Source organism: Tiliqua scincoides, chromosome 1, assembly GCF_035046505.1.
Source record: "Tiliqua scincoides isolate rTilSci1 chromosome 1, rTilSci1.hap2, whole genome shotgun sequence".
NCBI lineage: Eukaryota > Metazoa > Chordata > Lepidosauria > Squamata > Scincidae > Tiliqua > Tiliqua scincoides.
This window is the reverse complement of record NC_089821.1, coordinates 303,455,852-303,480,215: the sequence shown is the minus strand read 5'-3', so window position 1 is coordinate 303,480,215 and position 24,364 is coordinate 303,455,852. Positions and strand designations below refer to the sequence as shown.

The 24,364-nt window shown below is 45.3% G+C and overlaps 1 pseudogene; it reads left to right on the top strand.

Annotated features, from left to right (window-relative positions):
* The first annotated feature begins 23,982 nt into the window (after window positions 1-23,982).
* Window positions 23,983-24,099, top strand: LOC136637205 (5S ribosomal RNA; annotated as a pseudogene).
* The last annotated feature ends 265 nt before the right edge of the window (window positions 24,100-24,364 follow it).

Below are 24,364 nucleotides of genomic sequence, written 5' to 3'. Positions count from 1 at the left end.
TGCTGCAGTGAGGCTTCCTGCAAAACTTAGTGCTTTGCACCCCCTCTAGCTATGCCACTGGGCAGCAGAACCAGGTTTGGCTGGTTTTGGAAGTGAGTCAGCCAAGAAAACTAGTGGATAGCCAACAGAACAGTCTGGAAGATTGGGATTATCTCTAGACCCCAAACAAGGGTGTTTTGTCTTCCCCAGCAGGACTTCTATGAATAACTTATATCCCTGAAAGAGTTTGTGGGCTCAAAATGCATTAGAATTTATTTGGTTAGTAATGATCTGGAACTTGAAGTTTCCGCACAGCATTGCAATTTTTTATTACAGAGAGCTGTTGTAGCATAGCAACTCGTACACTTAGCCTGAATCAGGAAGCTCATGTTTTAAATCTTACCTCCAGTAGAGTCGCTAGGGGGGAATGCAGGGGGTGCGGGCCGCACCAGGTGACAAACACATGGTGAGGGGAGGTGACACCACTACTGGCCAAAATTTCTCCCACATTGGGTGTCACATACCCTAGTGAGGCCACACCTCTGTCATGAATGCACTATGTGAGTTTAAGCAAGTCACTCCCCCTTAGCCCTCCAGCCACAATATGGTGGAAATACTGAACTTTCTGGGTTGTTGTAAGGATTCCAACAAGGTAATACATGTGAAATGCTCTGAATGCACAAAAATAGTATACGCATCTACAATTGATTAATTCAGTGTTTCTCAAACTGTGGTCGGGACCCACTAGGTGGGTCGCGAACCAATTTCAGGTGGGTCCCCATTCATTTCAACATTTTATTTTTAATATTTTAGACCTGATACTATCATGGTATGTGACTGCATTTGGGGAAATGTTACAGACCTATACTTTTGACAGGCTACTCTGTATATGCCTTTAACGATGATAGCTAATGAAACTTAGGGCACAATCCTAACCAGGTCTACTCAGAAGTAAGTCCTATTTTGTTCAATGGGGCTTACTCTCAGGAAAGTGTGGTTAGGATTGCAGTCTTACTCCAGAGTGAATACAGATAGAATTGTAACCTATGGGAACTTTAGTGTTTTGTTTTTAAACAGATCAACCACTAGGAGGGTTCTTATTTCTTGTAAATGAATTTTTTAAATTATTGTAAACTTTAAATTTACTTACTTATTGTGATTTGATATTGTCATATGTGGGGGTGTTAAACATTTTCCTGCTTGATGATGTCACTTCCAGATATGACATCACTTCCAGGTTAGTGACATTAGTTCTGAAGGGCCCATCAGATAAAAAGTGGGCCCCAGTGCTAGAAAGTTTGAGAACCACTGAATTAATTAATCACTTCTCTTTGGTGCAGCTCAAATCTTTTCTGGGGGGCTTCCAACTCTGGTGCAGATAATTTTAAGTCAGAGGCTGCATGGGTCAAGTTCCTTAAAAACATGTTTCCTTTAAGAAAAAAAAAAAAAAGAAAATTGGAGGTTTTGGATGTTGAAGAAAGGGCTATAAAAACTTCCTCTGTAATAAAAGAGGAGGGATTATGCACAGATCTAATTACAGTAAAGTTGTTGTTAAGTGGCTGCATTCCTGAACCAATGGTACTCACTTGGAAACAACGCGATAATTAAGCCATTGACATTTGGAAGCCACTAAGTCAGAGAGAACTCAAAAATTCCAATTTTGAGTTTGCTCATCTCCAATTTGAGACTTAATCGAGGTGTACTGAAGCAGCAAAGATCAGGTGAGGGGGTGTGTTGTGGGGCCCTCATCCTTATCCCCTCCCATAATAAGACCTCCAGCTGAAATTTTCAGCTAACAGTGTTTCCACAGCTCATTATTTCCGACATGAAACAGCACATAATGAATGCTGAATGATGGCGGAATGGCGGCGGAACCCATATGGCATCACCGGCAAACTCCCTAATTAATTATTCCTGATTGCCGCGACTGCTTTGAATTCCAAATGAATTCTTATCGATTTGCTATGTGACAGGCAGATTTCTTCCTGAAGAGTGCCACGTAGCCAATACGCTCATCATTGTCACCGAAGGTTTCGGTGGCTCGCTGGGAAGAGCTGGTGACTGTGGCATTTAAACGGGAGCCCTAGTGAGAATGACGAAAACCCGATTGCGAGGCTAAAACGATCGCTCCAAGCTCTTTAGAGGAAGAACTTAATGACACTGAAATTTCCCCCACAGGGGAAGTTGAAACAAATTTGAAGGTTTGTTTTTTTTTCCTCAGGCAAAACAGCCAAGGAATTCCAAAAGTAGATTAAAATCAAGCTTGAAAAGAACGGCAAAGTTTTTCCACAAGGAGATTCCCACATCGAGTTCTCACTAGATTTCGTCTCTAGGAAAAGTTGACGTAAATGTGATGGTTCTCTCACAAATGCAGCATCTGAAGAGTTTTGAAGGAAGCCAAGAGAGTTTCAGAGGTGGAACAATCGGTGGCGTAGCTAAGGCGCTGCAAGGAGTAGCAATTACAATGGGCAACAAGCTTTAGGTGGGCAACAACCAGAGCTAGTGGCCAAAATTGTGAAAAACATGTATTTTCACAACCCAGGTCTGAGTCATTTGAGACTCAGCCCATCCCTGCAATCCTCTCAAGTCTCTACTATGTGGCAGGCCTTTCAAGGCAATGTAGATATTCATGTGCATAAAACATTTCTTAATAAATTAGCCTGGGAAGTCCAGCCATTTCCTAAGGTGAAAATTATATTGAAATGCTAATAGACCCTAGCAGGTTGTTTTCTGTCCTTTGGGAGAAGAAACATAGTCAGAATTTCTTAATTGTGTGTTCGCCAATCACTTTCAGAAGATCAAAAAAGTGCTTTGATATGAACAAATAAACTTTGATAAGGCCCTTTCACCTCCACCGCTAATTGAGAAGAAATAGCCTGGGTTGGGGGCCAGAGCCCTCAATTCACAACTTAGAGGGCCTCTAATTTAAATGTAAAGCCATATAAGAAAACCTTAATTGAAAAGGGAGACTCCTTAAGAAGACAGGTCTCAAATGTAGAGAGGCAGCTGGGCAAAGAAATAAGAGCCTCCAGGTATATACAGTATGCAATGGAATTATTAATCAGAGCTTGACATGAGACAGAGAGCAAAGCAGAAAGATTCCTTTCTTCTATTGATATAAATTCTTAGATAATTTCATATGTTTTGCCACGGTTAAGATGGTTGTTGCATGTATTTTAAGGTTGAATTACATGTTATGTTGGAGCTCCCTGTCTGGGCTCATTTGTGTCCCAATGTCATTTATAATTTGTTGGCAAAGCAGAGGGACCCATTTGGATCAAGGCTTCAGCCTGGACAGATAGGCTCCAACCATCTTCCCCTGTGCTGCTAACCCAATGCACAGTCACCCCCCAATCATCTCCAAATGGAGATTTTGAAGCACAATTACAACCCCCTGCCCACTAGGCTTTGTGCTATCTTTCCATGTGCTTTGGAGGTCCTGGTAGAGAAGCCAATGCTCTGCTTCAGGTTGCCTTTCACAACCTTTTCTTACCCACCAAGAAGCCTGAATGATGGCATATAGCATCACCTGCTCTCTCTTTTGGTGGCAAAATGATTCTACGTAGCCATCGTGTTTTGTGGCCAAATTCTAATGGAGACCAGGGCTGGTGATCTGCTGTAAATTATGGTGTACAGTGGAACTCCTTGCCACAGGATGTGGTGATGGTGTCTGGCCTGGACGCCTTTCAAAGGGGATTGGACAAGTTTCTGGAGGAAAAATCCATTACAGGTTACAAGCCATGATGTGCATGTACAACCTCCTGATTTTAGAAATTGGCTATGTCAGAATGCCAGATGCAAGGGAGGGCACCAGAATGAGGTCTCTTGTTATCTGGTGTGCTCTCTGGGGCATTTGGTGGGCCGCTGTGAGATACAGGAAGCTGGACTAGATGGGCCTATGGCCTGATCCAGCGGGGCTGTTCTTATGTTCTTATGTACAGTGCTCCCCAAGCCCTTGCAAACCTTCAATAAGTGTGTTGAGTTTGGGCACAGTGGTGGCATGACAGTTAAAAGTTAAAATGGCAGTTAAAAGCCATTCGAGGACCATTTTGCACCCTTGTCATTTATTGGTTACCCAGAAATTGTAGAGGCTCATCAGTTACAACAACAAATCAGTTGTTTAATAAAGTGGCCCAAATGAAAACTCAAGCTGCAGTCTGGTGTCTTTGTTAGGAGGGTGCAAGCATTAATAAAATGCAAGATGCAGGGAAGTGGCAGTGAGGTGCAAGTATCCCGTGTTCTTGTGTGCCCCCTGAGGCATCTGGTGGACCACTGTGAGATACAGGAAGCTGGACCAGATGGGCTCTTCTTATGTTGCAGAATGCCAGATACAGGGAAGGGAATCAGGACACAAGTTGTGTCTTGTCTTGTGTACTCACTGCAGCGTTTGGTGAGTCACTGTGAGATACAGGAAGCTGGACTAGATGGGCCTTTGGCCTCATCCAGCAGGGCTTTTCTTAGGCTATTATGTTCTTATGTTCTTACAGCATTCAAAAACCGTCTCTTTTTAATTGTAGTTTTCTCCCAAAGCATTTTATGAAAGCGGGGGGAGGTATTTTAAGCAAAGAAATCTTGGCAGTGGTGTACATGTCTCATGTTGCCATTACACGCACACATACACAGAGCCAATTATTAGCAAAGGTTCTGAAATGCAGGGTGGGTCGAACAGAAATGTCACCGCAAAAGGCCACGCAATCCATCAGCCAACTGATCCCATGCCAGAGTTTCAACCCAGCTGCCACCACCTGCCAATATGGAGTTCAGAAGGAGCCCTTACAAATGGGTGGCACAGTTGCAACTCTGCAAGAGGCAGGTTCCAGGCCAATTCCCTACAACGGCTGTGGAGTCACGCAGCTGCCAGGCACTCCCCGGAGGGAACTGGATTTCTCGGGGAAGGCTCAGGAAATGGGCAAAGCGGACGGACAGAGAATAGGTGATGACAGTAACAAATGAGAGTGGAGATTGTCAGCATATGTGCATATGTGCCGAGGTGCCCACTAATTGACTAGTTAGGTCTTTAAAAGCATAATTACTGAACTTACACAGCCAACCTCCTCGATGTAGATGGACATGATTGCAGCCAACAAAGACATTAGGGAAGTAAAGGGGTTGCTTGTGCAGAAACCAGACATGGTTGGTTTATCACGGTGTGATAGAGAGCGTTGTGCATTGGGCATGGGACAAAGGCCTTGAAGTGATGCCTTTTGAGAGGGATGCATGCACTGATACGTTGCAAAAGAAATTAGATCCCATGGCAAGGAGAACACACTAGGAGCACGAAAGAACCTACTGGTGACTCTTCATTTTTTGCAAACCATGTACTTTTATGTATTTAAAATATATTCATTTATTTGCCTTACCAGATTTCTGATCAGATAGAGGGGTCTCCACATGCTTTAACCATTTCATGGCAGGCAGAAATTCAACAAACATTGCTTCGTCCAGCATGGAAATTCAGCAGTAGTAAAAGCATCACCTCTGCAAGCTCTAGATTTTCTGGATAGCACATTTCTGCCAAGTTCCAGATCTTGTTTGTTTTTAGATTTTTTAATTATGTAAATTGTTAATTGTTTTTAATGTTATATTTTTTTTAAAGTGTTGTAAGCCGCCTTGTGTGCCCGTTGGGCAAAAAGGCGGGGTATAAATTAATAAAATAATAATAATAATAATAATAATAATAATAATAATAATAATAATAATAATAATAATAATAATAATCAGTGGTTCTTACACATTTAGCACCAGGACCCACTTTTTAGAATGAGAATCTGTCAGGACCCACTGAAAGTGATGTCATGGCTGGAAGTGACATCACCAAGCAGGAAAATTTTTAACCATCCTAGGCTACAAGTCCTACCCACACTTACCCAGGAGTAAGTCCCATTGACCATCATTGTTAAAAGAGTATACATAGTAGCTTGTTTAAAAATACAGGTCTGTAACGTATCCCCAAATGCAGTCACAGACCATGGGAGCATCAAGTCTAATAGATTAGAAATAAAATATTGAAATGAATGGGAACCCACCTGAAATTGGCTCACAACCCACCTAGTGGGTCCCAACCCACAGTTTGAGAAACACTGTTCTAGTTTTTTTTTTTCCTGCAGTTCACTTGCCTCCTTTGTGTTGCAATAGCCAAAACACTGTGCCAGACTGTTGTATGAATTGACCTCAAAGAGAGAAGCATCCTCACCAATTTTTTTTTCCATGAGTGAAGCACAAGATAAGACTTTACAGATGGAAACTGAGCCAAGCTTTCAGTACAAACGACCTGGCTTCTGCAAATAGCGGAACAAGCCCAAATGTGTTGACTTCCCTACTTTCATCCACATCCAAAAGCAACACTCTGAATTCAAGAGAGCACTTTAAAGAGCAATGGCACTTTAATGCTGATTTACTGCTATGAAAAGAGTGGCTTTGTTTTTTTATATTTATGTGCCACTTTTCCATTTAAAAAAAGCACATGCACCAAACAGTGCGCAGTCATAAAAATGACAGCACCGCAAAGCAGAAAAGCCACAAACATTGAATACTGAACACTGAGCATATACCGCGGCCATACTGAGTTGGACTGCTCATTCGTATAGCCCTCTATTGCCTGTGCTCTGATTGGCAGACATTCTCTAGGTTTTCAGACAGCAGTCTTTCCCAGTCCCACCTGGGGATACCAGGAAGTGAACCTGGGACCTTCTGTATTTGAGGCTCTGCCACAGAGCTCCAGCCTCAGTAAGACCCCATAAGATAGCAAATGACATGGCCCTTTCCCACATCTCAAATTCCCCCTATATTACCTGGAGCTTCTCGCAGTGCCTTTGAAGTGTGGGAAGGAGTCACACTGCTGTGGCTAGTAATGACAATAATTTTCAGGAGTCCTTATTTCTCAAAGCTTTAGTTCTTTGCAGCAGTGTCCCTAGCCTTGTCACCCATATAGAGAAGTCCTATATGGCTTGGGACTAGGGTATTTGAGAAGCCTCCTTCTTTTGTACAATCCAGCCCATCCCCTCCAAGCATTGGAGAAGGCCCTTATACAGGTGTCATCACCTATGGAGAAGCACTCATTGGCAACAAGAAATAGGGGCTTCTCAGTAGTGGCATCAACCTTATGTAGTTCCCATCCTACTGTTCCCTTGACAGGGCCTAATGACGTTTCTTTTTAGAGTAGCCTTCTGAGTCTGGGGTTGCTTTTGGGGGTGTGTGAGTGTGTTTTAAATGCTGATTGATCTTATGTGTTTACCTTGTCTTAAGTATTGATGACAAAGCTAGTTCTTTGTTCCTTTTTGAGCTTTAATGTGATTTTTTTAAAAAGATTGTTTTATTGTTTTATTGTTTTAGGAGATTTTAATGTATGTATTGTTTTTTTAATTTGTTTTTAGGCCTGTAAGTAACTTTGAGTGCCTTTTGGGGAAATAAAGCGGTACATAAATACAGTAAATCAGTGTTTATCAAACTGAGGGTCAGGACGCACTAGGTGGGTCATGAACCAATTTCAGGTGGGTCCCCATTCATTTCAATATTTGATTTTTAATATATTAGACTTGATACTACCATAGTATGTGACTGCATTTGGGGAGATGTTACAGACCTTTTACTTTTAACAAGCTGCTATGTAAATTCTTTTTAACAATGATAGTAAATGGGGCTTTGGTATGATATATGCCCCAGGCCTATAGTCAATTTACAGGCTGGATAGAGCAAGGCTAAGCCCTGATGTCTTGGCCTGCATACATGCAGTGTAGCACTGATGCATCATGGGACTGGCTGATGCAATACCCTGCAATACCATGTCACCAGACATGTCACTAGACAATGAGTCATAGGATCACCAGATCGTAGCCCGCCTCTCATTGGCCAGTGCCAATATATATTGCAGCGTGTGCAAGCTGCTGTGTGGGAGATGTTATGTGGAGTGTCTGCGGGAAGCTACGTCAGTGGAGTTGGTGATCAGATAATTGAGAAAAGTACTATCTTTGCTGATTGCTTGCGGAACTGCCTTTGCACTGTAAATATTGTACATTCTTCAAGTAAAGGACATCTGGTGGTGGAGCACTGCTGTGTGCCTCGTTATTTACCGGGAGTATCTGCCTGACCTTGGGTCTCTGGAGCTGCGGTGTCGGCTGCGTACTGCAACAGACTTACTCCTAGGTAAGTGTGGGTAGGATTGCAGCCTAGGACTGTGAAAAATTTTCCTGCTTGATGATGTCAGTTCTGGTCATGACATCACTTCTGGTGAGTCCTGACAGATTCTCATTCTAAAAAGTGGGTCCCGGTGCTAAATGTGTGAGAACCACTACAGTGAATGAATGAATGAATGAATGAATGAATGAATGCTTGGAGAGAGCTGGTTGTGATTGCTTTCCATGTGTTCAAGTGTACCATTTGCATAGCAGATACAAGCACATTTCTTTAAAGCCCGTAGGACAACGGTCCCCAAGCTGGTGGGTCGTGACCCATGAGGGAAACCGGAAATGGGCCATTCCCACTTAAGGGGAGTGACCCAGGAATGGGCCGCTGACTGTACCACAGCAATCGCGGAGCTATGGGGACCTGGGGACAGTTTACCATACCAGGAGGCATCCTGAAGCCTCCTAGAGAGTCCCAGAGTTTTCACAGCCCCTCTGTGACCCTCCATGTGGCTGCAATAAGCTCCAATCTGCTATTACAGCTCACTTCTGGTTTGCGATCTCACCCCTGCAACAACTCACAGTGGTCCCAACTCCCTCAGAGGAGTTTGAGAATCACTGCGTAGGCTACTTGGGGGTCCGCAGCTTGGGGGTCGCCCTCTCAGGTCATCAGAGAAGGCCTTTTTACAAGTGCCGCCGCCTAGGGAGGTACGTGGGGCGGCTGCAAGAAATAGGGCCTTCTCAGTAGTGGCACCAACGCTATGGAACGGCCTTCCCCTTAACTTAAGAATGGCTCCCTCTCTTGAGACCTTTCGGCAAGGCCTGAAGACCCTTCTGTTTAAACAGGCCTTCTGAGTTCTTGGCCTTTTAACATCTTTTTAACATCTTTTAATATTTTTTACAGGCCTGATTCTTTTATGACTTGCTGCTGCTCTATGCTCTTTTTACCTATTTTTTTTTACTCTGACTGCTGTTTTTTATTATGTGTTAATATGTTTTTATTTGTTTTTAAATTGTTTTTAATATGTTGTAAGCCGCCTTGAGTCCCTTCGGGGAGAAAGGCGGGGTAAAAATAAAGTTATTATTATTATTATTATTACTTTGCCAGTTCAGGCTGAGGCCAAAGTAGCCCCAGAGTTAATAATATTGACAAAAATGTGCAGCAGCTGGTAGACAGGGATGGCCAAGACAAATATCCCATCTGTGAAATGGGTCTTCAGCTGCACTTGCCTCTTCTCTCCCCATCTATCGCCGTTTATCTTCTGTTGAACTAAGGAAGGATAAAACCCTTTTTTCCTTTCAGAACAAAGTGTGTTGGAACATTCATTCTGGTTGATTGCCAGAGCTGTAAAGGAGAGGTTTATCATGTGTAACAAAGACAAATGTGTATACATTCTACTCCTGGAACAATACCCCCCATACCAGCCTCCTGAAAGAAAGTTGTGGATGCTTTTAAAAGCAGCAGAGAAACCATGAATAGTATTGAGATGCCTTTTGGCCCCTTGAATATCATGGCAATCCTAGAAGAAAAAACACCCACTACGGTACAGCAGTGTTAAATGGAGAGGTTAAATAATATGTACAAGTTCACAAAGAAAATGTCCGAGACAAGAACAGAATCAATCTTTCTAATTTCCCTGCCCAGACTCCTTCAAGAATCAATGCAATTTCATGTGTCCTGGAAAGACAGGGGGAAAAAATACTTGAAATATAAAAGCTTAGGATGCAAACATGGCACTTTTTCAGACATTACAAAATCAGCCAGCCCTTGCTCAGGCATAACATCTGTAGAAATTTTGAAGGAGTGTCAGAGAGATATGTTACATTTTTAGGGATAATGATCTTGCTGAAGTTTGTAACGCAAGAGTGGCAGGTACCCTGGGAAAACCACATTACTCAGTACTCCCAGTCTTTGGGTTTCTGCTGTAGAATAATAATAATAACAATAATAATACAGGTATTTATATACCACCTTTCTTAGTCATCAGATTTCTCCTCAGACTTTATTCAAGGCAGTTTACATAGGCAGGCTATTTAAATCCATGTAGGGATTTTTACAATTGAAAGAAGGTTCTATCTTTCAAGAACCGCAACATTCAGATGTTTCTTTCTTGATCTGGTCGCACATTCTGGCCTCCATCCTCCCACGCTCCGAGCAGATGGAATAACTCGGCTCAGCTTGTCAGCTGTTTCAAGGTTGCACGGTGCCAGTGGCCTCGAACTGGCGACCTGTGGATGTTATCTTCAGGCAAACGGAGGCTCTACCCTCTAGACCAGACCTCTTGCCACTTCTAGTAGAAGTGTACTAGATACCCAATAAGGGTGTTTGGGGGAGGATTAATTTAGACTTTAGGAATTGGGAGGGGGGCCAACTCCCCCCCCCCCCGAAGATCTTCTTTGAAGCAGCCTGATTAGATCTGAATTTGGTTAGGAGTTAAGTTGAGAGGAAACTGTTCCTAGCAACAACATCAGTGTTTATATACCACCTTTCATATCACTGGATTTCTTCTCTGACTTTAATCCAAGATGGTTTCCATAGGCAGGCTTCCTAAATCCCCGTGTAGGGATTTTTACAATTACAAGTTCTTCATTCTCGGAAGACTATGGTGTCACGCTCTGAATGGTGGTTCTGGAACAGTGTCCTCTCCAGTGCGTGAAGCCTGGGTAAAGCAGGTATGGAGGATAGGCTGTTACCCATGCAGCAAATCCCCCCTCTCCACGTCGCTGAAATGGTCCAATGGAAAGGCAGAGGCCAATATGGTTGGTTCCAGCGGCGTCGCAGGAGTTGCCAGAACGTGACTGTGTTCAGCCGTGAACTGCCTCAGGGACTCCGGCTCCGGATTTTGCCTCGAGGTTGACTCCTGAAGCCTTTTCCATAACTGGATGTAGCCACAAGGCAGTGGAGGTTTGGGATCAGAGTTTTCCTTCTCTCAGATGAGCTGCCTTCCCAGGCTGATGAGTCCCATCTACCCGGTGGCTGTTTAGTCGCCTCTTACGACAAGTACAGCCAAACTGAGGGCCTATTCTTATCCCCAATTACAAGTTCTAATCTTTCATAAAATGCCTTCATTCCAGGGGGCATCCTTCACAGTCTGGTATCTTTCTGGCTGCCTTTGCCTCCATGCTTTATCTGATGGAACTCCTTCACTCTCACTCTCACAAGTCCAGGGTCATCCTCCACTCCTCTCACCAGTTGGGATGACTCTTCTCAGCAGCAGCAGCAGCATCTCTCAGATGTTTCCAGCAATCTCGAACTGCGTTCCCAGATATTCCTCGGGTATCATAGGCAGCAGCTCTACCACTAAGCCAGACTGCCTGCCTCCAGATGGTTTTATTGGTCCCAAGGGAGTTGATCTGAATGCCCTTCAACACCTGCGCCTACCTGCTGCCTGCCAAAGTTGTTTCTGCCTACCTACCAGCTGCCAACAACTCCACCTGCTGGTTGACCAGGTGCCTACTTGCCAATGTGACCTAGGCAACCCTGAACCAGACAGTGCTGTTCCCCTTCTCTTCCGGGAGAAGAAGAAAAAATGTAGGGGAGTTACAGTGGTGAGTGTTCTGCCAAATATCCCAACTCCCTTCTAATGCCCGCTTTTTGGCTAATTAACACCCTCCTTTTCCAGGAACAACAGCTGCAGTGTGCAATGGAATGAACACAGAACTCCTTATCTATAGCAAATAAGAATTTATTGCTACAAACACATACACTCCCTGCAAGTCCTCTTGTCCAGAGGCTTTCCCTCCCCAAAACTCCACTTAACTCCGGGGGTAACGTCTGAAGCCTCCAGTCCAAGTCCAATCTGGTCTCCAAAACACAGTCCAGTCTTCTGCAGTAGAGTTCCTCCTCTCCAGCAGTGTGTCTCCTCCAGCAGGGTCCTGGCAGTCCTCTCTTCCTGTAGGTCTGGGTAAGGTAGCCCTCTTGGTCAGCGTCCGGCTTCCGGCTGGGTCAGCATCCTGCTTGGCCAGCCCTTTGCTCTTTCTGAAGCTGCCTTTTATCCTGCAGCCCCTTGTTAAGTCCAAATTCAGCTCAGCTGTGAGCTACCTTGTTAAGTCCAAGTTAGGCTCAGCTGAGCCATCTCTTCAGTCCATAAGTCCACGTCCATTCGAAGTCTCATCAAGGTCAAATGAAGCTCAAGTGTCCATCAGAGTCTCCATTGGCCTTGATTGATTACAGCTGTGGAGCCAGCCCTGCCCTTCCCAGAGCTGTCAAACAGCTGTCAAAACATGGGATCACTGTCAACACCACATCATCCACCTGATGATCTTCTGATCTTTCATTACAGTGAGTTAGTGATGGCTTGATCCAAGCCAGGATTGGAAGTAGAATCCTTCCGCCTCTCACATGAAAGTAAAAAAAAAACATTCATGTGCCCAGCACAGGGGAACATTGTGTGGAACCAGGATTAAACAATAGAAAATGTGCATAGAACAGTGTTTCTCAAACTGTGGATCGGGACCCACTTGGTGGGTCATGAGCCAATTTCAGGTGGGTCCCATTCAGTTCAATATTTTATTTTTTCATATATTAGACTTGATGCTCCCATGGTATGTGACTGCATTTGGGGAAATGTTACAGAACTGTACTTTTAACAAGCTACTATGTATATTCTTTTAACAATGAAAGTCAATAGGACTTACTCCTGGGTAAGTGTGGGTAGGATTGCAGCCTAGGATTGTTAAAAATTTTCCTGCATGATGATGTCACTTCCAGTCATGACATCACTTCCAGTGGGTCCTGACAGATTCTAATTCTAAAAAGTGGGTCTCCAAGCTAAATGTTTGAGAACCACTGGTATAGAATGCGTATAGAATTGGCTTCATGGGTAGGTAGAGATTTGAATGTTGGCTTCTGTTGTACATGCCTAACATGCTTAACCACAGTACTGTATTGCTCTCCGTTTGTTGCACTTGTAGCAACACACACACATGCACCTATACATGCACATTACACATTTATTATGTTGGCATCCTTCAGTCTCAGAAGACTATGGTATTGCGCTCTGAATGGTGGTTCTGGAACAGAGTGTCCTCTCTAGTGCGCAAAGCCTGGGTAGAGTAGATATGGAGGATAGACTGTTACCCATGCAGCAAATCCCCCCTCTCCACATCACTGAAATGGTTCAATGGAAAGGCAGAAGCCAATACCGTTGGTTCCAGCGGTGTCGCAGGAGTTGCCAGAACATGACTGTGTTCAGCCATGAACTGAAATTATGACTCCGGCTCCGGATTTTGCCTCGAGGTTGACTCCTGAAGCCTCTTCCATAACAGGATGTAGCCACAAGGCAGTGGAGGTTTGGGATCAGAGTTTTCCTTCTCTCAGATGAGCTGCCTTCCCAGGCTAAGGAGTCCCATCTACCCAGTGGCTGTTTAGTTGCCTCTTACGACAAGTACAGCTAAACTGAGGGCCTATTCTTATCCCCCAGCCCCCAGGGGTTTACACATTTGTATGTACACACATAATATGATTCATGCTCACAGCAATTTTACATGAGCATGTTCAGCTGCCTTAGACATTTGGATCCGGCTTGCCCAGTGAACCATAGCAATTAGCAGTTGTTCTTCAAGTCTCAGCAAGGTCTGGGTCATTCCCAAAACTGTTACCCAAGATGCTTTTAACTGGACACAGTGAGGATTGAATCTCCATCCTTCATAGAGGAAGTGTCAGCAGTCAGCCAGGTGAGGCCGAGAGCCAACACCATTGGAGGGCTCACTTGGCTGGCTTTTTCAAACTCCAATGGTAGCAGCAGCCACAGCTAGGGGTTGACTTGGAGGGAGGAAGGTCTAGAGTTGGTCTTGTCCTTGTCCCTTCTTGATTCACATGTATGACTGAGACTGGGCTGAACTCATATCATCATCATCGCCGTAAGTATCTAAGAGTGTGATGCAGCTGGACCTGATGTTTGTCTCCTCCGAAGTAAAACCCACTATGTGGGCTTTACTTACTCCCAAATAAGTGTGCATCGTACCTGCAGGTTTAAGATCTAGAAGAGCTGCATCACTAGGAGAAAAAAAAAAAGTATCTCATAGCTATATGACCACATGCTCTCATGCTCCTTCCCCTGTGTTTTCATTAAAAAATGACTCTCATATGCGTAGTAAGTTCCTTGTTTTTTATTATGCTTTCCATTTTCATGTGGAAAATCACATTAACAGAGTAATTATAATGGAACATGGAAAATTCCACCTGCAATATTTATAGCATGTTGCCAGTTAAGATCAGGGTGGAGGTGGAGGGAATCCTAGGTATTATTTACTGACCAAAAAAAACAACAAAAAAACTTGTTTGTTCAGGAGGGGATAGAGCAGACCACCCACCCTTCCCTTAATTTAAAAATGCCCTTTGAAAAGCCCCACAGAAGAAGCTGGTGTGATTTATTGTCAGAAATATCCCTTTCATTCAACAAATAACTAATCCTTTCCAAAACGCTTGTGTTGTTTTATTAATGTAAGGAGCAGGGAAGCTGCGCTGCAGTGTGGATGCAGGATATTACTGCTGATCATTGCTTTGTGATGGATGTGATGGCTCTCAGTTCCCCCTCTGATAGGCAAAGCAAAGGAAAAAAGAACAGATCACAGAAGGCCATGTACAAAATGCAAGTACACTCAATTTCATTAAATGAGATCTGAGCTCACCACGTCCTTTTTGCTTCTGTATTGTGGATTTTGTTACTGCAGTGATTTACAAAGTTCTGACCTTCATCACATTAATTTCCATGCTAATCAGAACCCATACATGTGGCAAAATATTGCATGGGAGAGGCGTGTGCTCTCTGCCCCACACTCAGTTCATGCAAAGTGTGTTTCATGTTCCTCCAACCAAGAATTCACCATAGAATATTTCAGGGGTGACCAAACTTACCTAATGCAAGAGCCTCATAGAATAAACTTCAGTTGTTTCAGAACCACAAGAGGGATGTTGGAGAACCACAATACTTGTTTGTTTATTTATAGGGGCTCCCATATTCATGGATCCCATATCCACGGTTTCCCATATCCATGATTATGGGCTGGCCTCTCCGCACCTCCCCACCTGCAGGAGGCTAAGGGAGCTGTACACCCCTTGCCTCCAGAAGGACTTCTGATCCCCACAGAAGCTGTGGATGTCCACCCATGGCTTCAGTGGGCCTCAAAATGGCTGTTTTGGGCTGAAAAATGTCACTTCCTGTTTTCTGCTTAAAATCCGGAAGTTTTTCAGCTAAAAGCAGCCATTCTGAGGCCTGCCAAGGCAGCAGGTGGATATTTGTGGCCTCGGCGGGGCTCAGAAGCCTCTCCAGAGGGGAGGGGAGCTGGGCTCCCCTCACCATTGGAGGGTCCAGGATGAGAGACAGGCATTTGCCGTATCCATGATTTTGGCTATCCACAGGGGGTTCAGGAATGGAACTCCCATAGATAAGGGGGCACGTCATTCATTCATTCATTCATTCATTCATTTCTACCCCATCTTTCCTTTGTCAGAGCAGACGCCCAAGGCGTCTTACAATTTCAGAGTAAGTTATACAATACACCAAACAATAATTTAAAAAATATATATTGATTAAAAATTATAAAATTTATATACAGTATTGTATCCAGTAAAATATATTTACAGTATTGTTTGAAACACATTGGTTTAGTACTGCTTTGCCGTTGCACATCATTTTAGGTAGTGGAACGTTAAGGTTGGAAAAGTGATTCAGGGATCTTTTTGGTAAAGAATATATTACATAGGTATATGTGTGCTTGTGTATTAAGGCTGGAGTGGGGTGGATGTATTGTATGCACTCCACTGTTGTAAGACCTGAAATCTAGCAGGATTCTAAAATCCAGCTATTATGAAATTTTGTGCAGGGAATTTACCTAATGCTGGGTTTAATCTGGCCAATTTTCAGAAAAATCTGAGCTAAGATGGCTGAGTCAGAGCAGTGTAAGATGTTTCCCTATGAAGAGAAGCCAGTATTAAATAGCCAGGACAGACTGGAAGAGACTCAATGCGGAAACTCACAACTGCCATAGTGCCCATCAAATGCAGTGCCAGTCCCAACCCCTCCCACCCCTGGAACGCTTCCCCCTGCCCCAACAAACCTTACTGCCACCTGGAGCCGCTCCTGGCACTGGGCCAGCGCTGATGGTCCTGTTGTAAACATGCTTTACAGCACATTTATGACACCCAGCGCTGGTGGTACAGCTGATGCGGAAGATCTCAGGATTGGGTTGTCAGACTGCAATTCTATAACACTTACCTGGAAGTAAGTCCTATGCAACTCAGTGGAGCTTACTTCTGAATAGACATGAATAGGAGTGTGCTGTTAGCGTATAACTTAAGCCATGCCTTAAGTTACCATTTCCATTCATGCTAAAGCAGAGCCTTCATGCTATCTTAAACCAAAGGGGTTTTGGATTTTATAACACATCATTGAAACCCCATGACAGATTTCTCACCAAAGCCTCTGCCATTCCCAGCTGAAAACAGCCCTGACATTACTACATGTTCCGACCTCCGCTCATTTTCCGCAGACAGTCTCTACAGGGGAAACAGGTCTACATTTTTGTGCGGCTCAGCCAAATGTTTATGAATGTGGAAAAGCATCTGGCATTCCTAGAATGTTCATTGGCAACCAGTCAAATAGCCAATTGCTCCCCAGGGCATCTCCAAGCGCCGTAGTAACAGCTTTTTCATTTCTGTTCCTCATGCATTTCTGTGCACGGCCATGTGCCTTGTATCATGTTGAACTCTCACCTTCCATTTGTGTTTGGGTGGGCTCCTGCTCCAGGAAGAACCCCTTTCCCCATCCATCATTGACAGTCCTCTGAGGACATCAGCCTGTTCAGCATTCATAGTGTCTTCATTGCAGGTCAACTTAGTATCTGACAACCATTTTAACTTGTGCTGGTCTCAACCGGCAAATGATGAAATCTCTTGTATAGCTTGTGGTACAGGCCCTCCTGCCCTGGAAGCTGTGTTGGATATGGGTCTTTATTCAGTATCATTGCAATGCATTTATTCACTACAATCAAAAATGGCCTGCCTCTTCATCTTCACCATAGATTGGCATCACCTGCACTTGATGTCAGATCAATAGAAACCAACTTGATTTGAATGTAGGATGTTAGGAAACTAGGAATGATGAGTTTGGCTAGAAATTCCTAATTTGCTTTGGGTGAACAGATTTGGTTTATTCTTTATTTCATTATAGATAGAGGTGTTTGTTTCTGGTAAGATAGGATTACAGCTTACAGACACAATGGGCGTACTTCTGTGTAAAGTAAATAACCCTGGTTGCAATCCTAGCCCCACTAACCTAGAAGTAAACCCCATTGACTACAATGGGACTTCTAAGTAGACATGCATAGTATTGAGCACACTGTTTTCAAACACTGCTAATTCTAGTCATTTATATCTTACCTTTCTGTTATTAACATGACACCAGGCATGACTTTTCAAACACCAGAGAAACCAAATACAATAACAAAAAGGGATAACTTACAAAACCCAGCAATTACTATAAAATCAAACCTAAGGGGCCTTTACACCACCAGAATGAATGTTCCAGTGGTGCGAAACCCTTTATGGCTGTTGCAAGGGTAACAGTGCCAATGGACCCAACCTGGTCACCGTTGCAAGGATGTGAGGATGGACCTAAGACACCTGCTGCAACAGGTAAGACTGCACAGGGGTGGGGTGGGAGGAATGGGGATGGGATAGGATGGAACAGGGAGGAGGAAAAATTGGGCTCAGGAGAGCGGCAGGTTCACCAGGCAAATCCTTGCCCCCTTCCTGCATGTGATCCGCCTTCACAGGTCAACATGAACTTGCACCAGCTCTAGAGCTGGTGCAGATCCACACTGACTCATGGTGGCTGCTGGGGCTTACTCTGGGGCAAGGGAACATTTGTTCCCTTATCCCCAGGAAGCTTCAGCATGCTGAAACACTCCTGCAGGATACAGTGGAAGCTGTGTTGATGCTGCTACATTGCAGCGTGGGGAGTTACATGGGATTGGGCTAACAGTGATGTCATGTTATCAATTCTCAACTTCGGACAGTTGATTGCTGTGATTCTAAAAGTTCTGCGGGAAATGCCTCTGATCAACTACTTTCCTGGCAGTTCTCAGCAAGGTCAGGCTCCAGGCAAGAGAGTCCTGAAGCTCCAGGGAATGGGCTGCCAGTCCAAGAGGTACAAACCCGGGTGCACAGTCAACCCAAGAGATAGATCCAAGGTCAATATCTGGAAAAGCAACTTGCAGCGCAATCCTAACTTGCGCTGGAGCGGGCAGGCCAGTGGGTCTGCGCTGTATCCAGTGCAAGTTTCAGGCTGCCAGAGGGAAACTTTTCCTCTTACCCCGGGGAGAGGCACTGCAGTCCCAATGGAGCTACTTGGATCCGCGCCACCTCAATCAGCAGCGCAAATTAGAGCAGCCCAGGACTGCCCTGGGTTGCCTGGGAACAGGGCTAGGATCTAACATAACTGCTGGTTCTTGGCCCTGCTCCTGCTCCCTGTCTGCTGCCCACCCACCCCGCCCCGAAACACCTCCCTCCTGCCTCCTCCCTGCCCTCCCCACACCCCCTCCAGATCCCTGCGCCGGCCGAACTTGGCTGATGTAAACTCACCCTCCACGGGGCCCACATTTGTGCGGTGAGGCCGGCGCAAGTATCTTGTGCCAGCCAAAGTGCATTTGCGTCGGCGAGAAAGTGCTCTACAGCACTTTTGCAACAATGTTGGACCAGCACTGGCCCAACTGCACCTTTGGATTGTGCCCTTAGTTCTTGCCCCCAAAAGAAATTGGGAATCCAGCAAATTGCCCAGGTTAAGGAGCAGATTGTCAGGTTAGGGCTTAACAGAGACCGTCAAGCTAAGCTTGACTCATGCAGTCAGCTGATCAGATACTCAAACAAACTGATACTGCACTCAAGATTGCACCTCAAAGCCCCCTTGGAGCCCATCGCACACAGGGAGGGGGCTTTCCCTCGATGGGAGGGGAGCTTTCCACAGGGAGGGGGCTTGCCGCACTCAGACACTTGCTCCTGAAGTAGCTAATTATTGCAAATAGCTACTTCTCAACAGGCAATTTGCAACAGGCTTAAGGGAGGGCAATTTTTGATGAGGAAATGTGAAACCGATGTGTCCCAGTCAGCATACTCTTAGAGGAAGCAGTCTCCCTGGCTGATTCTTTTAGTCCTCTTTTTGAATTGCTGGGCTATATTTTGTGGTAATCATTACAAAATAATCTGGAATCCTTTGCAACAGCGATAATCCTTATTGCTAGTCGCTAGCCAAGTAGTAACCTATTATACTGGTTAGCTAAATTTTTACTGTGTATGCTTGCTTATTGGCAACCTTCAGTCTCGGAAGACTATGGTATCGCGCTCTGGATGGTGGTTCTGGCACAGCATCTAGTGTGGCTGAAAAGGCCGATTCGGGAGTGACAATCCCTTCCACACTGGGAGCAAGTGTAGTGTGTCCCTGGTCTGTCTCCCTGGCTGTGGGCCTTCCTTCTTTGCCTCTTTGTCTCAGACTGTTGACCTGTGTATTACTGTGTATGCTGCTTTGTGAACTACTCTTGTTGAAAAGTGAACATCAGAACATCGGAACACTGCTGGATCAGGCCAAAGGCCCATCTGATTCAGCTTCCTGTATCTCACAGTGGCCCACCAGATGCCTCATGGAGCACACAAGACAGCAAGATATTCTATATTCCCTGTATTCCTTTACACCTTGCATCTTATTCCCTTACACCTTATCCTGTACTCCCTTACACCTGGTTTTCTGAAGAGCCAGCCGGCAGCTGCAGGATCATGCACCTCTCGTTTCTCTCAGGGAGCTGGCTTTGCCATGCTGCCTGCAGCCTGTTTGCCTCCAGGCCACCCAAGATCATGCTGGAGCTTGTGTGAGAACCAGCCCTGGACAAAACTGGGGCACCGCAGAAGTGATTGGTGCAGAGGTATGGCCCAGAAGGGGTGGGGGCAGCCCATGGCTGCACTGAATTTCATGCCCCCTCAGGACAACTCTGCCTTCATGCCCATTTTGTGTGTATGGGTTCTGGGTGAAACAATTCATTGTGCCAGAGAGGCATTCAGATGTATTTAACTCAGAATGCCAGATGGAAGGGAGGGCACCAGGATGTAGGTCTCCTGTTGTCTTGTGACATTTGGTGGGCCACTGTGAGATACAGGAAGCTGGACTAGATGGGCCTTTGGCCTGATCCAATGGGGTTCATCTTATGTTCTTATGTTGGCATGTAAAGCTGGTGCTTCTCGTAGAAACTTTTATACTGGCAGCCAAACATGGCAGACTACGTGAGGAGGTGGGATGGGAAGGCCAGATAGTCTCCACTCCTCCAAGCAGGTGCCTTTATGACATGATCAACTTTATGATATCATGAAAACAAGGTTACCTCAGTCTGAGCACAGGGATGGCTCTGCCAGAAGGTGGAGGCCACATGGAGAAGAGGAGGCAGCAGGAATGATACCTGAGCGGTGTCTGGGAAGAAAGCAAGTTCACGTGTGAATGTGCAGAGGGAGGGGTGAGAAAGTGGCCTGAAGCAGGCAGCTATCCATGGAATGAAGCTGGCGGACGTCAACCAGCTGACCTGGTGGAAGCTGGCAGATGTGAGCAGACAGAAGCTGGTGGCCGTCTGTTTTCGGAAGCCAAGTGCAGATATGTCGCCTGAGTCGTGACAAAGTGGGTGGATGTTAGCAGATGAAAACTGATGGAAGTCTGCCCACCGAAGTCTGCTGGTGGAAGCTGCTGGATATCTGCAGATTGAAACTGGGGAGTGTGTGTGCTTGAATGGAGGGTGAAAGGGAGAGTGAATGGGGGTTGGTTTGATGCTTCAGCATTGCTGACTTTGTGTGTGTGTGTGTGTGTGTGTGTGTGTGTGTGTGTGTGTGTGTAGCAGTGAATGTAGTCGAGGCTAATGGTGCTTTGCCTTTGGGAGCTGACGGAGGTCGACTTCCAGGCATCATGTGTGGATGGGATGGATGAAAGGAATAACTGGTGGATATTTGTGGGTAGAAGCTGGTGGAAGTTGGCAAGTGGAAGCCAGGAATAATGTTGGCAGGCAGAAGCCAGTGAATGTGCCTGGGTGATGCTTGTGGATGATCACAACCCCGCCCCACCTCACCCTGCTTTTCTATGTCTTCCTTCTTTCCTGCTTGCTGTGCCTGTCTCGTCTCAGCCACTGATGGCAAACATCCTCGGATTTATCATGCATCCTCTCTGATCCTTCATTCTCTTGCAGCCAGTGTTGGAGTCCTGGGAGGTGTGGGGAGCCCTCCGCAGTGCTCCCTGTGTCTGCAAAATGGGCTCTCTTCTGTTGGGTTCTTTAATCAAAACCAGAAATACAGTGCATTCTGGGATCAATCTCAGAGCCCCACACTGTTTCCTGTTTCATTTTAAGAGTCCATGTGGAGGAGGGAGCGATATTACTTCTCGACATGATATAAAAGTGGTATATAAGTGTTCTTGAGGATGATGTTGATGATGATAAATCACAGAAAACAATGGAAATGGCAGATTGCGTATATTCAGCTCTGAGAGTGACAGAGGGATAGAGAGCTTTCTCAAGACACTGTCCAATCCTATACACTCATAAGGACATAAGAACAGCCCCACTGGATCAGGCCATAGGCCCATCTAGTCCAGCTTCCCGTATCTCACAGCGGCCCACCAAATGCCCCAGGGAGCACACCAGATAACAAGAGACCTCATCCTGGTGCCCTCCCTTGCATTTGGCATTCTGACATAACCCATTTCTAAAATCAGGAAGTTGCGCATACACATCATGGCTTGTACCCCATAATGGATTTTTCCTCCGGAAACTTGTCCAATCCCCTTTTAAAGGCGTCCAGGCTAGATGCCATCACCACATCCTGTGGCAAGGAGTTCCACAGACCAACCACACGCTGAGTAAAGAAATATTTTCTTTTGTCTGTTCTAACTCTCCCAACACTCAATTTGAGTGGATGTCCCTGGGTCCTGGTGTTATGTGAGAGTTTAAATAGCATCTCCCTGTCCACTCTGTCCATCCCCTGCATAGTTTTGTATGTCTCAATCATGTCCCCCCTCAGGCGTCTCTTTTCTAGGCTGAAGAGGCCCAAACGCCGTAGCCTTTCCTCATAAGGAAGGTGCCCCAGCCCCGTAATCATCTTAGTCGCTCTCTTTTGCACCTTTTCCATTTCCACTATGTCTTTTTTGAGATGCGGCGACCAGAACTGGACACAATACTCCAGGTGTGATCTTACCATAGATTTGTACAATGGCATTTGTATTCCTGGGATTTGTACAACGGATTTGTACTCCTGGGCATTTGTACAACGGATTTGTACTCCTGGGAGTAAGTCCCATTAAACTCAGTGGGACTTACTTTTAAGTAGACATGCACAGACTTGCACTGTCGGGTTCCCTTCTTAACTTGATTAACCAATTAATTGATTGATTAACCAATTAATTGATTGATTAATTGATTAGCCAATTAATTGCTGAGCCATTGCAGCCCAACTTCTCCACTTTGATGCCAGGTTTATGGCTCGACAGCAATGAACATCTGTTCAGCTTTTGAATAAGCTCAGGCACACCAAAGTAAGGGTTAAAGGAATGGTTATCAGAGATATACATTCCTCCAGCTCTGTCTCCCAAAGCAGAATGACATTTTTCCCTCCCAAGCATTTTGGTATGCTTTTAATCAGACCCACAATCATGTTATGTTGAACTTGGTTACAGGTAAATATATCCTTCCATAATTGCATCGACGGATGGCTGTGAGCTAATTCATAAAATTGCAGAACACTAATGACTGGTTGTTGGGCTTTCTAAATGAAGCAAGACCGCTCCGGGAAGATTAGAAGCTACATGCTAATAACCCAGCCTGGTCTCCGATTTGAACCACAGCAACATTTAACAACCTGCTTTTATGTGTTTACTGCACAAGCTGCGTTTGTGCAGGGCAAGTGGAATCATTTTTTGCTGACCTATCTTCCCCGCCGCACATTTGCTCTTTGACTAGGATGTCATTCAGAGAATGGAAACATTGTGATAAATATTCAGGCATGATGCTCTGCACCCCTTCTTATCTGAGACAATGAGAAAGCGGAGGGCAATGGTAGGTGTCGTCGTATCCAAAGGAGCATGGGTCTATCAGTGGCATGAGGGTAGCCTTCATGTTCAGGGGTAATATGCTGCTAGGAGTGACAGCCGAGGACAGCGATTTTCAACCAGTGTGGCATGGCACACGGATGAGCTGTGAATGGTCTGCAGGTATGCCATGTGAATTTGGGAGAGGGTCATTTATTAGGGCCATTGGGGGATGTTGGTCCCCCATGAGCAGCATGGTGTGCCTTGACAATTTTAGCTCCTTCTCAGTGTGCCCTGAGATGAGAAAGGTTGAAAATCGTTGGCATAGGAGGACGCCCATGTCCTGTGGGTTTCTGAAGGCATCTGCATGGCTTTTGTGGATAACAAGATGCTGGGTTAGGTGGGTCATTCGTCTAATTGAGCAAAGGACCTTACATTCTTATGTTCATCATACCCACCCCGGAGGTATTTAGGCAGAGCAGAGATTTTTAAAGTGTGTACCAGGAAACTCTGAGGTTTTTCAGAAGACAACGGGATGCCTCTCAGGGTCCCTACATGCAAATAGCTGCAGCGGTGATGTGGCGATTGCCAGGGTGGCTCTGAGAAGGATCATGTTCACCTTCGTGAATCTGGCTTCACTGCACCCATAGACCATGTCAAAACACAAGACATACAACATGCCACTGCTATACATGTGAGATAGGTTCCTGCTACAACCAGCTCCATGGAAATGCAAAACCAGCCTTACACTCAGTTGTGGGCCTGTTTGTCCACTGTCCATCTTTCTGTGGATGCTGATTGATATGCTTGCTTTATGATTAATCCCTCTCTCATGAAGCAGCAACTGTTACCCTGCACATGCCCGATCTCGTCTGATCTCGGAAGCTAAGCAGGGTCAGGCCTGGCTAGTACTTGGATGGGAGACTGCCTGGGAATACCGGGTGCTGTAGGCTTATACCATAGTCTTTCGAGACTGAAGGTTGCCAACCAACCATGAACACATCCCTATCCAATCGTACAACACAGTTAAACCTTCTCTGGGTAGCCCCATGGCTGAGTAAGGCTGCAGAGGTGGAAGGCAGACTGGGCCAGTGACTAGGTATGAGCTAAAGTCAGCAGGGATCCAGGAAGGTTGAGGCCAAGGCTCTTCTTCCCTGAGGAAGCCAGTCAGCCATGTGTGATACATGACTGGGTTCTGCACAAAATGGAAGCAGGACC